Genomic DNA, 16082 nt, shown 5'->3' with positions numbered 1-16082 from the left:
ATAAAACCAAAGGTATCTCTCTCTTAAAAATAAGTGAGATGATTCTTTTAGTTTTAATTACAGAGACCACAGAATAAGTGGAATTGCAGTGTAACTGTAGGTATGAAAAAGTTAAGGAACCATAGCAAAGAAGCATTTTTAGTCCTTTCCTGTTACTCTTGTTCTTGTCACTAACCCACATTTGCGTGGTTTCTGTAATGAACAGACACTTCAGGGATAGGTTTGGTGCCTTTTTACATACATTATTGTAAGCATTCTTCAGCAGAATCAGGCAACACTGGGTCTGACATTTATGTAATTGTCTGTTAAAATCATGCAAAATTAAACAATAACTAAGGAAGTTAAAGAATGTTCAGGACTAAACTTAAGGAAGGAAAACACTTAAAAACATTCATCATCTTTGAGAGTTAACATGAGTGGTTGGTTTGAGGTAGATGTACACACTTCTGCTTTCCCTGGGCATTTATATGAATCAGCTTTTTGGGGCGGTTCTTTAGGACAATATCTTTCACTGGTTACACGGGTGGTTAATGCAGCCATACATGTTGCGTTAGCCCAAATTTCTTCCAGTCTATATCATCAGGCATGATGTCTCCTTCACAGTTTTTATGCCATCATTTGCTACATCTTGGCTTGCTGTAAAGCAAAGGATTGAGCAAGATATTCATCTGCCCAGTTCTACTTTAAAGGTTTTGCACAGTACGTCTCTCTCTGCCTTTGCTTCTCAGAAATGAATTTGTCTCCAACCATTTGAAGACTTTTGTACTTTTAAGAAACAAATTTTTAAAAAATTGTGTGTTTTGAAATAATCAGTTTGGAACAGAACAGCTACAGAACTGTTATTTTCCATGTAGCTCTACATAACTTTGGTGGTATATTCCTGTTTATGAAAATGACACTGTGCTCTCAGATCATGGTTAGCAGGTAGCTCTGAGTGAATAGATACCTGCTCCCTTGAATAATAATCAAGATTGTCGTAAAATGGGCTCGATTACCAGGAAAGCATGGATAAATGTCCTTGAAAAACGGATCACTTTTAATGGAGTCTGCTCACAAAGTACCTGATAGTGAAGATTTTGAAAATAATTATCTTGGTTTTCTTCTGTTAAGGAACGTAGGTGATATATTTCCTCCTCAAAAGCATTTTGCAACTCTCTTCTACAACTACTTCTGTCACTGTAAGTAGTAAGAATTATGCTCGTCTAGAGCCTGTTGATCTGCACACTCTGCTGTAATGTGCCAGTCATGCCCAAACTCTGCCTGTGTGGGCTGAGGGAGTCCACCTTACAGAGAGAAGAACATGCCATCACTGCAGTGCTGTGCCATCATGGCTGTTCTGTGCCATCACAGAGATGCCATGTCATCGCTGTGGTGCTGTGCCATCACAGGGGTTCTGTGCCATCATAGTGGTGATGTGCCATTGTCTTGGTGTTCTGCAATTATGGCAGTGCCATGCCATCACAATGCTTCTGGGCCACTCTTGAGCTGCCATGTCAACACAGAGGTTCCATGCCATCATGACAGTGCCATGCCATCATGGTAGCATGTGTTGTGCCACCAAGCAGTGGAGCTTGGGCTCCACTGCTTCGTTTTGAGCAAACTCACCCACTGTTGGCATAAGCACCACTGGCAGCTGCTAGTGCCAGGGATCAGCAAGTGCCTTTAAACAGTTGTCACCTCTGCATGTGGCCTTATTCTTTAAGCCTTACCTTAGTGTATAAATGCTTCCAACAGCTTGCACTAAATTTAAAGCACAAACTGTTTCTTCCCTGAAAACGATTAAGCAAAAGATTTCAGTGAGCTAACCTGAGCTTTTAGCCAAGGTAGCACGTATTTCCTAAGGGAAAATACTAAATAAGGTGATTGTATCTACCTTAATATGACACACTCAATTGTTATATATCTGGATTTTAAAAATAAGTAAGTAAAAGGAAATTTGAGGTTGTACTTATAAAACTAAGAACAGATCACCACTGACTGTTTGAAAAATGAGCAGGGGAATATGATAGAATACAGGAAATAAGACTAAGCAGTGATTGGCAAGCCATGGAAAGGATTATGGATGTGAGGAACAGTAGCTGAGTATTTAAATAAAATTATAGACAGCGTGAGAGATAGTGAGAGCTGGAATGAGGAAGAAAATAAAACTACACAAAGACAGCATGCACTGCTGTCCAGTCAGAATAATATTAATTTACCAAATCAAAGAATCCAGTCCTCAAATGTCTGAAAAAAACAGGGCTTAAATGGATGCTGAATGCTAATGTAGTCTACTGACTGCTCTAAATCAAAGTGATCTGTACTTAAACTTTTAAGATCTAGATCTGACAGATGTCTTTAAAAAATCTAGGATGATAGAAATTCTACAATTTCCTAGCAATTCACACCAATATTAGCAGTGTTGTCAAAAAGTCCTCCCTAAGGTCTAGTCTAAATCTTGTATGGAACAATTCAAGCTTTCTGCATTCTTTTCCTTCAGTAGATGCCCAATGACCCAGTGAACAAATTTTCTTCCTTCTCTGATGCTGTCTTTTAAATATTGGAAATTTCCTGTCTAAATAAAAGCTCCATAATTCCTCTTACGTGTCCCATAGGTCATATGTTTTTGACATTTTTTACACTTGCAGTTTCATTCTATATCACCTTGAAAATGCAATAACAAAACTTGGCCAGTGTTTTAGCTAAGGATTTACCAATTGAGCCAAGCAAAAATACTCCTTCACATTCATGTTTATACTTCAGCACTTGATGCTTTTCATTTTCTGGAGCAGCATGACATTGCTGAGTCTTGTTCTGCTTGTCATTCACCGTACTCCCAAGATACTTTCTTGTAGAACTCCCAGCTAGCAAATTGTTTGCAATTCTGCATTTGTGCATTTCATAAGAACCTCTGTCCTTTCATGCTAGACTGAAAGAACCAGGTTCACTACAGAAGCCAGTACATGAAAATTTTAGGAAGAACATGAAAGTGATCCTTCCTCTACTGTATCTTCTCAGCTCAAGGGCTCCCCAGACTGAAGGTTATCATGATTTACAGCCACAAGTGTAGTCTTTTGCCTCTATTTATGCATCACTTTTGGAACACATTTGTACTTTTATTTTCTTATTATTATGACTATTTTTTTCTGTGGCAGTGAGGCCTATAATTTAGTTACATATTCTATTAAAATCTACTGTGTTTAATTTGCTGCCTGATAATTTCCTGAAGGGTCTGAAGTTTTTTTTGTTTGTTTGTTTGTTTGTTTTTTTGTGAAGTTATAAATAATTCCTAAGCAATTCATCTTATTCAAACTATTTACAGTTTAATAGCCCTGTATCATATACTTCTCCACCATCTCTTCTCCATGCTTAGAAATGCCTAATCTGTTGTACTGAAGCTGTCATTCATCTGAATAACTGACTTTTTTGCAGGTGTTTTTTTTTTTTTAATTCTGTTTCACATCTTCTGAAAAGATATAACTAGAACTGCATCAAGTATTTGAAAGGATGTTTGAGAGGAGTTAGTGTGATGTATATATATATATACATAAAACGATATTTTCTTTTGTTCTCTCTTTTCCCTGTAATTTCTAATATTTTTTTTATCAGTTACTTTTCCACTATTATTAGCTTCAGATCTCTTTCTGAAAGATAATGGATATCACAGTCAACCAGCCAATCGTGTATCTATAATTAGGGTACTTTTAAGTTGTCTGCGTGGTATTACACTTGTCAAGATTTAGTTCAGTTGTTTTTATTGAAAGTCTTTCAATATTTTGAGATCCCTCTGGATTTCTTTTCAGTCAGCTTTATATTTGTCTATCTTGCATAATATTATATCATCACAAAATTCTGTCCTTTTGTAATCCAACCCTTTTCCATATGGTTATGAATGCACTAAAACTAACAAAAAGCTGGCTCAGATTCTGAGGTGTCCAAGTGCAATATCTTCTCATTATAAAATCCGATTATTAAACCTCACTCTTAGTTTTCTGTCTTATGTTTGACAGAGTAACTTCTTTAAGAGCCTTTGTATGAATCTCTGTGAAAAACACATCAATTAGGTGACATTTATCTTATGAACTCCTCCACAGATATCTAATAGATTTGTGATGTAGGAGTCCTCAACAGGACTTCTGCTGACTCCTTGCCAGTACATTGTATTTAATATACTTAATTATATAGAATACTTAATTATGTAGAAGAAAAGCTGATCGAAAATATCAATCAGATTTATGGTCTAGTAGTACCCAGTATTTCTCCTGGAGTTTGTTTTAAGCTTGATGTCATGTTTGTCACTGACCTTTGGCCATAGAGATTGATTTAAACCATAGGTTACCTACCACAGTATTATTGCTCAGCAATTTCATATTTGCATTTCTTTACAGCTCTGGGATTACCATCCATCATGTCCCTACAATTTAGTATAGTGAATTTTATTAGTTTGTCCTTTTATTAATATTTTAATTGAGGTAGCTCCTCAGGTTCACCAATTGTGAAGAATTGCTTTAAGAGCTGCCCTGACCTGCTCTTTAATGAAAACCAATGCATTCTGATATAGTTTACCTACCTTCAGAGCTGCTTGTGGCCAATGATCAGTTTCACTGATGGTCTGGTGAACCACTTCTTTCTGATAAAAAGGTGTTGAGCATTTGTTAGGACTTCTTCAAAATAGGTTTTTGTACTGATCTGTGATTTTACGCTTAAGATCACTTAGACTGTCCTGGTTTTTCCCTCTTTTGGACATGATTACTGTTTTTATGAGCTTATTTCTGTATTTTAGTATCTTCCCAGCAATTTCATCACACCACTGTGTTGCTTTTAAGTGCTTCTGATACCCTCTTAACAGAGGTTATTCAAGGACTCCTGACTCCTGGTCTATACCATGATTTTACATAAAGTCTCCATCCTGAAGTAACTTTTGTTATTCCAACCTTTCATTTCCTTTTCAAAATGTGAGTGTTGCCATTGAAGTAGTCTAATATCCTTTTGTCTGTACCTTTACCATCACAAGATGGGCCATTCATACATACTTCTTGATTGTTGGGAACCATAATCTCACTGCAGCAGGTAAATGAAGGCTCTCATAATCATTTTTGCCTCAGTAATGTTGTTAGACCTTTGTGCTAAGTGTCAACATTCTGGTAATCTGGCAAACTGTAGCTCTACTACCACACATCTCCTATTTATACTATAGTTCACAGAGATTTGTGTACACATTAACACTGATAATTATTACCCTTTACTACAAATGCATGTTTACTACCCATACAGTATTTATTTTTATCTGAGCAGTTTCTCATTGCCAAACTAACAATGTCCTATTTTTGTAGACTATTCTTCCAATTCACCAAACTCATTTAAAACTCTCATTTTGTCCCTCTCTGCTCTTATAGATCCTTCAGCATGAAATCTTTGACAAATTTAACAAATACCCCAAGTTATGAGTTAAAATATTTAATGGTATTGGACCAGGACAGAATCTTAAAATAGTTCTCTACTTTGACAGTAAATCATTGATATATTTCTTTTTCAGTCAATGTAGTTTGCATATAAATGAGCATACCACATAAGAAAACATCCTTCCTGAAATCCTGTTAGATTCCACTTCTCATTTTCTCAAGTCCTATTAATCATTAAGAAGGAAATTAGATAGCTTGTCACAATTCTTACTTGGCAGGTACATGTTCTCTTTCACATATTCCTCCTGTCTTCTAAATGCTTAATGATACTGTCTTCCATTATTTGCTTTACTATTTGGGATAAGTGAGGCAAACAGATAGGTTTTTTAAATCCTGAGCTTCTCTTTTTTCTTCTTTAAATACAAATAGCGTATTCACTTTGTTCCAATATTTGTGTCTTATATACAAGATGAGTTAACATCAGTGGTAAATGAATGGAATCTAACTACTCTTGCTGTGTAATGGCCCAGAGCAACTACAGTTCTCTATGGGCTGTTGCTTGTTCCTTTGCACACAGCTAACCGAAAACACTACCTGCCTGGTACCTTGTCTGTGCTATATATTCTCTACCACAAAAATGAGGAGCTACAGCATATTTACTTATCTAGTGATAAGATCGAATGCATTCAATTTGCAGAACTATTCTCCAGTATCTACACTGCTTAATTCAGCATGATATATTAATCATGCAATGAATTCAAGATGTATTAAAAGTGAAGCGAATGATAGAGTTAATTTACCTGGCAGGCAGCTGGTATGCTGGCAGACAATATGTTTTGAGTGGCCAATTAAACATCGCATCATAATTTATTTGTGAGTACTAGAAAAGTGTTCTGAGCTGATGCATGAATAAAATACAAAACCTTTTCTTTAATACATTAAAAAAATGGGAAAAGCTGTGGGATAAGAAGAGTTTGAGCAACTGTCATTATGTCTTCCTTCCCAGTCAAAATATCCTCTGTTAAAGTGTCCTTTGCCAAAATATCCTGTGTCAGTCTCATTTCAGTTAAATTTCATTAGCTTGGAAGCCATGCAGATACTGACAAAAAGTTAGAGAGACACAGTATGTTGGCATCAGAGCAGGTGAGCCCTCCTCATTATAAGGATTCACTTTGTGTTTGAGGTTTGATTCCTTGAGACTATTTGTCACTGCTGTGTTTCCAACTTGAGAGGAGACTGCTGAAATTATGTTTCTTGACGTAACTGCCTGCTTCTCTTATTGCTGAATAACACTTCTGTCATCACTTCTAAATCTTCCGCTGCTTGACTTTTTTAGTGTATATCTTTCTTATGCATTAATGGATTTTGAACACCGAAATAGAAACAGCCTTGTGACAATCCTTTCTGTCACACTTGTTTCACAATCTCTTTTGTCCAGGTTTGTTTTGCTTTCTACCTCCCAATTTGTATCTTTTTTTCATTGTCATCGACTTTATTTTAACAGAAGTGTCCTTTATTTTGGCCTTCTAGTCCAAATTAGACATGCCATGTACTGCTATCCGAGAAGCCAATTTAAATTGCAGTCCAAATGCAAACTGTGTTTAGCTTTAATGTAGTGGCAGTCAACTGTCTACTTGAATTAATTTCATCTCTTTTTGCTTTTTTATACTTCTAGCCTCCCTTGTTCAGGAAGCAAGATGTACTCAGTTGTACTTTCTGTCATTCTGAGCCTTGCAATTTCCTTGGAACCTTCTTGAAAATTTCAGCCAGTTCTGAGAGTGCTCAAGGTCTCAGTGTTACAACAAGTGAATGGAGCCAAGCAGTCTCCCACTGAGGGCAGAGATGCAGTTCAGCTCATTTGTTTGGACACGTACTGTATACATAAAGGATACTGCTTAACTTCTATCCAAAAGAGAAGATTCCATTAACTCTTGTTCTCTCTTAGACACACGTAGGCTGGCTTATCAGCTACCTGTTACTAGTAGTAGCCAATGCACTCTTCCATTTTTCTTTCATCACGTAGTTTAGAATTTGTTGTCCTTCTTTGTATGAAATAGCATTTTTATGCTGACTGGGATAATGGTATTTAGCTAGTTTATATACTGGATTTCTACAAATTCTTGTCCTTAGGATTTTTGATAGCATTGTTTTGAAATTCAGCTTTTTTGTTTGTTTGTTTTCATGGTTTTTCCTTCGACATCTCGTATTTGTTACTTGATATTGAGTAATATCTTGCAAATTTGGTAATGAAATCAGAATTTCTCTAACAAAATTCAGAAGTTTGCCATTATCCTGCAGTATGCAACTTGATATACTAAAGGATGCACATACTTTATGAATAAGCTCATGAAAACTGTATTTTCCTTTTTAGTAGAAATAATCTTATTATTTGTGGATTTGCTCTAATTAGACCTATGGCCTACGTTTATGTTTATACTACTTGTTTCCTTTTACTGCAAATCCTCAGAAAATAATAAGCACATAAGATAGTCTTATTCCAAGTTACAAACCACAGGAAACTTGGCTGCATACATTCTACTGCTTGTTCACTGTTCCTTGACTTCCTACCTCTTCCTACCTTTTTTCAGTTATGCTTCTTCTGCCAGTCTTTTTCGCATTAATTTTAAGCTACTGCATCTAAATATCCCTTTTCAAAATTCTTTCGCCTCTCTTCTCATTAATCTATTTACATTTCCTTCTTCAAAATACCTCCCAAATACATTTTTCTTACTTTGCTATTACTCCAAACTATCTTGCCTGATTCCCACAGTCATCCCACACTATATCTGATCTAGAGGGGTCTCTGTACCTGATCGCAGTATCCCTGCCTATAGCAGTGGGATGGAACTAGATGACCCTAAAAGTCCCTTTCAACCCAAACTGTTCTGTGATTCTATGATTCTATACGCATAGGACTGCAAATGTATGTATACACACTTATTTTCTAAGCACACAAAGAAAAACAACTTTTTTCCATGTCTGATTTTCTCTGATACCTTTCTCTTATGATCGTATTTAAGGATAAGTTTAGGAATATATTTTTTTTCCACTGAAACAATTTAGAATTCTAATTTTTCCTCTCCTCTCTCTTCTTCATTCTCTTGTCTGTATCTTTTGCTGTCAGCCACAGAAGAAAGAGACAGCTGTTTATGCTTTATACTGATTGCAAACCTGACTATATTCATGGGTATGATAATTTTTATGTACACTACATGGTACAAGACATAATCACTTTGTGACTCAGCATACCGGACCAGGTGTGCATTCTGCTCCATATTACTTATCCAAATGTATTTTCCTCCATTTCTTAGTCTACACCATAAATCACAGAATAATAGAATGGCTTGGGTTGGAAGGGACCTCAAGGATCATCAGGTTTCAACCTTCCTGCCTCAGGCAGTGTTGCCAGCCACTAGATCAAGTACTAGATCAGGTTGCCCAGGGGCCCATCCAACCTGATCTCCAACACACCCAGGGAGGGGGCATCCAAAAACTGGGCAATATGTTCCAGCACCTCACCATCCTCTCAGTGAACAAAATCCCCCTGATGTCTAATCTAAATCTTCTTTCCTTTAGCTCAAAATCATTCCCCCTTTTTCTATCACTATCTATCAGCGTAAGAAATTGTTTTCCATCCTGTTTATAATCCCCATTTAAATACTGGAAGACCACAATGAGGTCTCCCTGCAGCCTTCTCTTCTCCAGACTGAACAAGTCCAGCTCCTTTAGTCAGTCTTCATAGGAGAGGTGCTCCAGCTCTCTGATCAGCTTTGTGACCCTCCTCTTAACCTTTTAAAGTCTTAAAATATATATCTCAATTAAATTTATGGAAGTATGCATCTCACTGTGTTGCGTATATATATTTTCTATTTATCAGGTTAATCAAGGATGAAAACATGAATTAAATTAACTTTATTTTCCTTCTATAGGAAGACTGTGCAAGGAAAAAATCACTGGACTGAAAACTGAATGTGGTAAGAAGATGTAAATTCAGTTTATAATACTGTAAGCAAGTCTTTCATGCTTCCTAATGTATTTGATAAGGTTAATTTTTTTTTATAAAGAGGAACTGAAAGTAAAAAGGGAAGACTGTTTATACAGAATGATTTTTTTTTCACACAGAATCACAGAATGGCCAGGGTTGGAAGGGACCTCAAGGATCATGAATCTCCAACACTCCTGCCACATGCAGGGCCACCAAACTCCCCATTCAACCAGGCTGCCCGGGGCCCCATCCAACCTGGCCTTGAACACCTCCAGGGACGGGGCATCCACAACCTCTCTGGGCAGCCTGTTCCAGCACCTCACCACTCTCTCTGTAAAGAATTTCCCCCTGACATCCATCCTAAATCTTCCCTCCCTCAAAACCATTTCCCCTTATCCCGCTGTTATCTACTCTTTCAAAGAGTTGACTCCCCTCCTGTTTGTAGGCTCCCTTTAGGTATTGAAAGGCTGCAGTGAAGTCACCCTGCAGCCTCCCTTTCTCCAGGCTGAACAAACCCAGCTCCCTCAGCCTGTCTTTGTACGGCAGGTGCTCCAGCCCTCTGATCATCTTGGTGGCTCTCCTCTGGACCGTCTCCAACAGCTTTTATAAAGAAACCTATGTGAAATAGACCATTTTTAAGTTGAAAATCATGCTGTACCTGCTAGAAATCCGTAAGGAGGAGAGAAAAATAATAGAACTTCTTGGACAATGGAAGTAGGTTTACAGTATGGAAGTAGACATGTGCCCAAGTCCCACTCATAAACTAAGCTATGTCTTCAATGCAGTTATGCTTTTTCTTCCTTGTTTCTTGTGTAAAAGAGGATTACTGACCACACTGATCTGGTAATTCAGAATGTCTTCAGTGTCTGCTTCTTGTCTCCTGCAGTATGCTGGAGATTTTCCCCTCAGTTGTTCCCCACTGTATATTATTTTTTCTTCCAAAAAGTGTTTACTTTTTGGAACTCTACAGAACTCTTCTGCCAGAAAGCATTGTCATAAGAGGGTGTAGCAGTAAAATGGGAAATCTGGATTCTAATCCTCATGCAATCCTGCTTTAACCTGAACCACCCGTGCATGCCTTCCAGGAATACACTGTAATCACAAGCTAAGTAGAATTAGAATCATAGAATTATTAAGGTTGGAAAAAACCTCTAAGATCATCTTGTCCAACTGTCCACCTACTACTGATATTGCTCACTGAACCACATTCCTTAGTATCACACCTACACATTTCTTGAATGCCTCCAGGGACAGTGACACAACCACCTCCCTGGGCAGCCCATTCCAATGCTTGACCACTCTTTTGGAGAAGAAATTTTTCCTAGTATCCAACCTGAATCTCCCCTGGTGCTACTAGAGGCCATCCCCTCTCATCCTATTGCTGGTTTCACGAGAGAAGAGGCTGACTCCCAGCTGTCACAGTCTCCCTTCAGTTACTTGTAGAGGGCAGTGAGGTCTTCCCTAAGGCTGCTATTCTCCAGACTAAACAATCCCAGTTCCGTCAGCTGCTGCTTATAAGTCTTATGTTCCAAACTGTCTCACAAGCTTTGTTGCCCTTCTCTGGATATGTTCCAGGACCTCCATGTCTTTCTTGTAGTAAGGAGCTCAAAACTAACCACAGTACTCAAGATGTGGCTCGCCAGAGCTGAGTGCAGGGAAATGATCACCTCTCTGCTCCTGCTTGCTATACTATTTGTGATACAAGCCAGGATGACATTGGTCTTCATGGCTGGGCACACTGCTGGCTCATGTTCAGCTGAGTGTTGTCCAGCACCCCCAAGTTCTTTTCCTCTGCACAGTCTTCCAGCCATTCCCTCCCAAAACTGTAGCATTGCCTAGGGTTGTTGTGATCAAAGTGCAGGACCTGGCACTTGGTCTTGCTGAACTTCATCTCACTGGCCTCAGCCCAGCCGTCCAGCCTGTCCATATTCCTCTGAAGGGCCTTCAGGCACATTAACACTTCCTCCAAACTTGGTTTCATCTGCAAAGTTAATGAGAGTGCGCTCTCTTCATATTAAACAGGACAGGCCCTAACACCAATCCCTGAGGAACAGCACTCATGGCTTGTCACCAGCTGAATTTAACTGCATTTGCCACCATTCTCTGGGCCAGTTCTTTGCCCAGCAGTGTACCTGTCCAAGCCACAAAAGCCAAAAGAAAGCCGTGATCACAGAATCACAGAATGACCAGGGTTCAAAGGGACCTCAAGGATCATGAATGTCCAATAATGTAATTCTGTGGTAGAATTCTTTCATGCCTCCATGCGAAGTTGGATCACTGTGCAACCAGGAATCTGAGCTGAAGGGCACAAAGGAAAAAATAAAAGAGGTTGAACCTGTGATCAGATGATGACATGAGTCTCCTAGGGGAGAGATGCATTGCAAATTGTTCTGTTTGCTGAACTTTATACCAGTGTGCCAGAAAGAACAGAAGGAAATTAGACCCCATGAGAGGTCTAGTTAATTATGAGTTTCACTAACTCTGTAAATAAATGAATTATGGGTAAGATAATACACATAGCAGTTTATTTTTATCCCAAAGGGTAATGAAGCTTTGTGTTAACTGGGGAACAGAGCATGCAGCTGCTTGTTAGACTGGAGTATGTATTCACTAAGATTCAGAAGGTTTAGAATATCTAGAATATATCTAGAATGTCTGTAAGATTCTACCAAGGCTAAGGTATAAGGGTAGTGTAAACTTTGCAATCATGAATATGTAGAATTGATGCAAATATAAATGAGTTTAATTTTGGGATCTCATCAAAAGCAGGACTGTACAAATATATGCAGTTTAAAACTGGGAATACTGTAAGCAAGTTGTATCTGAGCTATGTTATGGGGATAACTAGTTCACTTGTAGTGCATGAAAACTCTTAATGTACTTTTTCATAGTGACTGATCCAAGACAAAGAGTTGTCTCAGTGATCCCACCTTTATCTGAAAGTCAACATGTCTGTGCTCTAAAGACTTGTTTATGCATTTCCCATTTAAGCATCAGTGGATATAAATAAATAAACAGCACTGGGAATTGCAAGCAGATCTCAGTATTGTTTTCCCCCTCTCCAAGTTAATCGCATTCTCAATAGATTCAGCCTGTCTTTGTTAGTCTCTTTTTAGCCCCCTAGCTCCTGCATTCCTGATTGAACTGTGCCTTGTGCTTAACAAAAGGGGTCTCTAACTTGTAGTTTAGGATTTAGAAATCAAGGTCTTCTTCTTCCTTGGTGAATGTTCCACCCATCTGGCCATCATGGATGCAGAGACTCTAACAAAGGAGCCTTAATGTGCTTGAAACAGTCTGAATTGCTCTCAGACTTCCATGTCTAAAATTTGTTTAATCTGGAGTTAATGAACAGTTCATCGAAGATGCCATCAGTAAGAACAGCATATGAGGCCACACCGAGTCAGTAATACAAATGAAGAGCAATGTATTAAGGAATGCTAGAATATCTGCATATGCAGTAAAACATTTTATGACTGGGATCCATGATACTGTTTGACTAGAGTACATTTTGTGAGAGATCTTCAGAATTTATGAACTCTACCTTCATCTCTGCAAAGCTGAACTCGGCTCAGTGTAGTTCATTCCAACGCAGAATTACTTTCTTGTAGGGAAAGCTATTGTGAAGTTAGGTGCTTCATCCAAAATACAGAAAAAAATGGTGGTCATAGGATATGAGCAAAAGTTTTGCTAATCCAATCTTACGGCTCTTGGATGTATAAACAAATGGCAAGATATCTCAGCAGATGTTGCTACCAGCCCTTTGGCAGAACAAAACCTCTCAGTGGACACTAAACCTACTTAAAAAACTATTTGAAATAATGCTTCAACATCCTCTACTAAAACATACCTCCCTTGCTAGAATGGCTCATTATACATCTTGGAAACACAATCCAGTACCTAAGAGAAATTGCTCTGAATTTTGGATTTCTCAAAGCCATTAACCATAAGAGAAACACTTTTAAAAGAATTTGATCATCAAGTTGTAACAGAACTCTCAGATCTAAACATGTCCCCAGCTCCATATCATGTAAAAGGCAATAAACAGAGATGCTGCTTAAAAGCCTGAAGGTTATCCTGAGAACATTTCTCAGAGGAGGAAAGCTCAAAAAACCCACCCAGTAACTTATGTCTAGAATTTACATGAAATGAATAAAGAGGATTTTTATTCTTCTCTTTGTTATATGGAAGAGCTTCTGTGCTTTTTAACAATATGAGTGGTTTAGCTGAGAAATGAGTGTTCTTTGGATACCATACATATTTTTAAAGATTTCCCCTTACAAATGATACCACGGAACTACCAAAACCACGGAGAATGGCAGCCAGGACAGCTTCAATGCACAGGAAGATTAATTAAACCAGAACTCCCAGTCTGCATAACCAGCAACTCAGCTGGGATAGAATAAAATCTTAGGCACTACGGAGGGCTGCTGAACATATTGTTAAGTACAATATCTGTGGTTTCCTTTTTCTACTGATTCTTGCAAGAATACTTCATTAATAATTTTGGCAGGAACTCCTACAGGAAATAGTAGGCAACCAATTTATCAGGAAGCATATTTGACACATAAAGAAATCCACAAGTACTTAATTTTGCAGAAGTCATTGCCATAAGTTGCTTTGGATGCTAAAAGTGTATTGGCTCTTTCAGGTATAAATAGAAAAAAATTATGAATGACAAGTGCTTCATTTGAGACTGCAGTGGTCCAAATAAAAGTGCTGGTTTGCTCACAAACAGCAATTAAGTATAGAATAATTTGAGAATATCTATTATGAATTTTCAGGACTTATGAACAGCACCTGACAAGTCAGAAAAATGATCTGAATGTCATATTTTTTTTACTTGAAGTGTTAAGAGGGATGTTCAAGAGAAAATACAGCACTCGTAATCTAATGTTTAGATTGTCGTTACCTGAGGCTCTGTCCCTTCAAGTTTAGAAAGCAAAAGTGGGCAAACCTGGAGAATGCAGTATAGCAGCAGAAACTTGGGTGCTGTGGAAGGAAACAGCAGTAACAAATATACTTATAACAAATAGCTTATACTATTCTTTCTTTTGTTATGCTTGGCTATGTAAGTATGTCATAAGGAAGTCAGAGAAAAAAAAAAAACAAAAGAGACTTAGCAGCCTGGACTGCCCCATGGCTTTAGCTGCCCAGGCGTACTGTTTGGGACGTGCTCACAGATCTACCAAAACCTACACTGCTGCTATATCATGGGCATTCATCTCTTAGAAGTATTTATGAAGACATTAAAAGGAAATGAGTCAAACCCCAGCTCCAACTACAGTGGATTCTTAGCCTGGATATAGGCATTAATTAATTAGCAGCAACTGTCCTAAGTTAATTAGTTAGCAGTTAGCACAGTCTTTATGTTCAGTGTCATAAAGGGTGGAACTCTTAAATCTCAGATTTATTTGTATGCAGGGGGATTAGTTTCACATATTAAAAGGAAAGAGTTCGCAATTTATCTGTTCTGAAATATTCTCCAGCTGGACAAATTTTTATATTGATTTTATTGCTGTCCTGGGAACTTGTCTGCAACAGACATTTCACACGGGACTGACTATCCGACTGATCAAGGCTTGGGTGTATTTGCTTGGCTTCAAGTTTAATGGAGGGATGCTGTATGTTTCAAAGTCAGGAAACATCATCTGCTTATTTTTCAATTAAACAACGAAACTGAAATTGAATGTGGGCTCCCATTTACCCTGCTGCATTGCCAGCTGCAGCAGTGTGTTGTTAGCTTGTAACAGGCATTTTGCACTGGGCTGGCTATCTGACTGATCAAAGCTTGGGTGTGTTTGCTTAACCATTCTAATTGATTATTTTATGAACTATGTAATGAGTTAAATGTAACGATGTACAAATGAGCACCTTCCAGCCAGAAACAAATTGTAAGTATGACAGCTTAGATACAGATTCATACAAGCAGGCAACACCATCCATTTTTTTTCTGATCTTAAGACTAGGATACAAAGTTATGAATCTGCGTTTAAGACAAAAGGATCCTCCTCTTTTGACACTTGTATCCAGTGGCACTGCAAGAATAGGAGATGATTTTATTTTCAACCAGATATTGACCTCTCCTAGGAGGTGGCGGTTGTTAATTCTTTAAGTTCGTTACTTCTTGGGTAAAACCTGCTGTCAGGGAGCAGTTGCACAGAAAAGGAGTAGAGGGCTGTGTTCTTGGCACTTTGTTACCCACAAGCAGTGCAGTTTTACCCAAGTGTGCTGTGTGTGGGCTGAGCGCAGTGACACGGTTGGGTGAAGTTCAACCTTTTTCCTGTCTGTGTGAAAATGCAGCAGAGCTCTGGATGTAGCTAAGCTCATCAAGAGCACTTCTGGATATACACCAAGACCCGTCTTTGAATGAGTAGCGTGAAGGTTTCAGCTGATGTCTGCTGGGATCCTTCCTGACACGAGACTGCTCAGACTGTTCTCTGAAATGTAGGGTGCCTCAAGTTCATTAATCAAAACCCAAATGGACTTTGCAGGGCTTCAATTTTGCCTCCTAGTGCTTCAGAAACAGATGAATTCATGGAGACCTGTTATTAAATACAGAACCCGCATTTAATAAAAAGACTGCACTGCTTACACGTAGTGGCTGGAGATGGCAAAAACTCCCAGAGGCTGCCGTGAAGAGCAGCATGACCGAGGCATGGCATGGACAGCAGGCTCGACTTTGAACTGCCTGAAGCCGTGAATCCTGCCTCTGCAGC

This window comes from Tympanuchus pallidicinctus, unplaced genomic scaffold (genome assembly GCF_026119805.1).
Source record: "Tympanuchus pallidicinctus isolate F22 unplaced genomic scaffold, pur_lepc_1.0 scaffold8, whole genome shotgun sequence".
Lineage (NCBI taxonomy): Eukaryota > Metazoa > Chordata > Aves > Galliformes > Phasianidae > Tympanuchus > Tympanuchus pallidicinctus.
The sequence above is the reverse complement of the archived record's forward strand: the minus strand, read 5'-3'. Positions refer to the sequence as shown.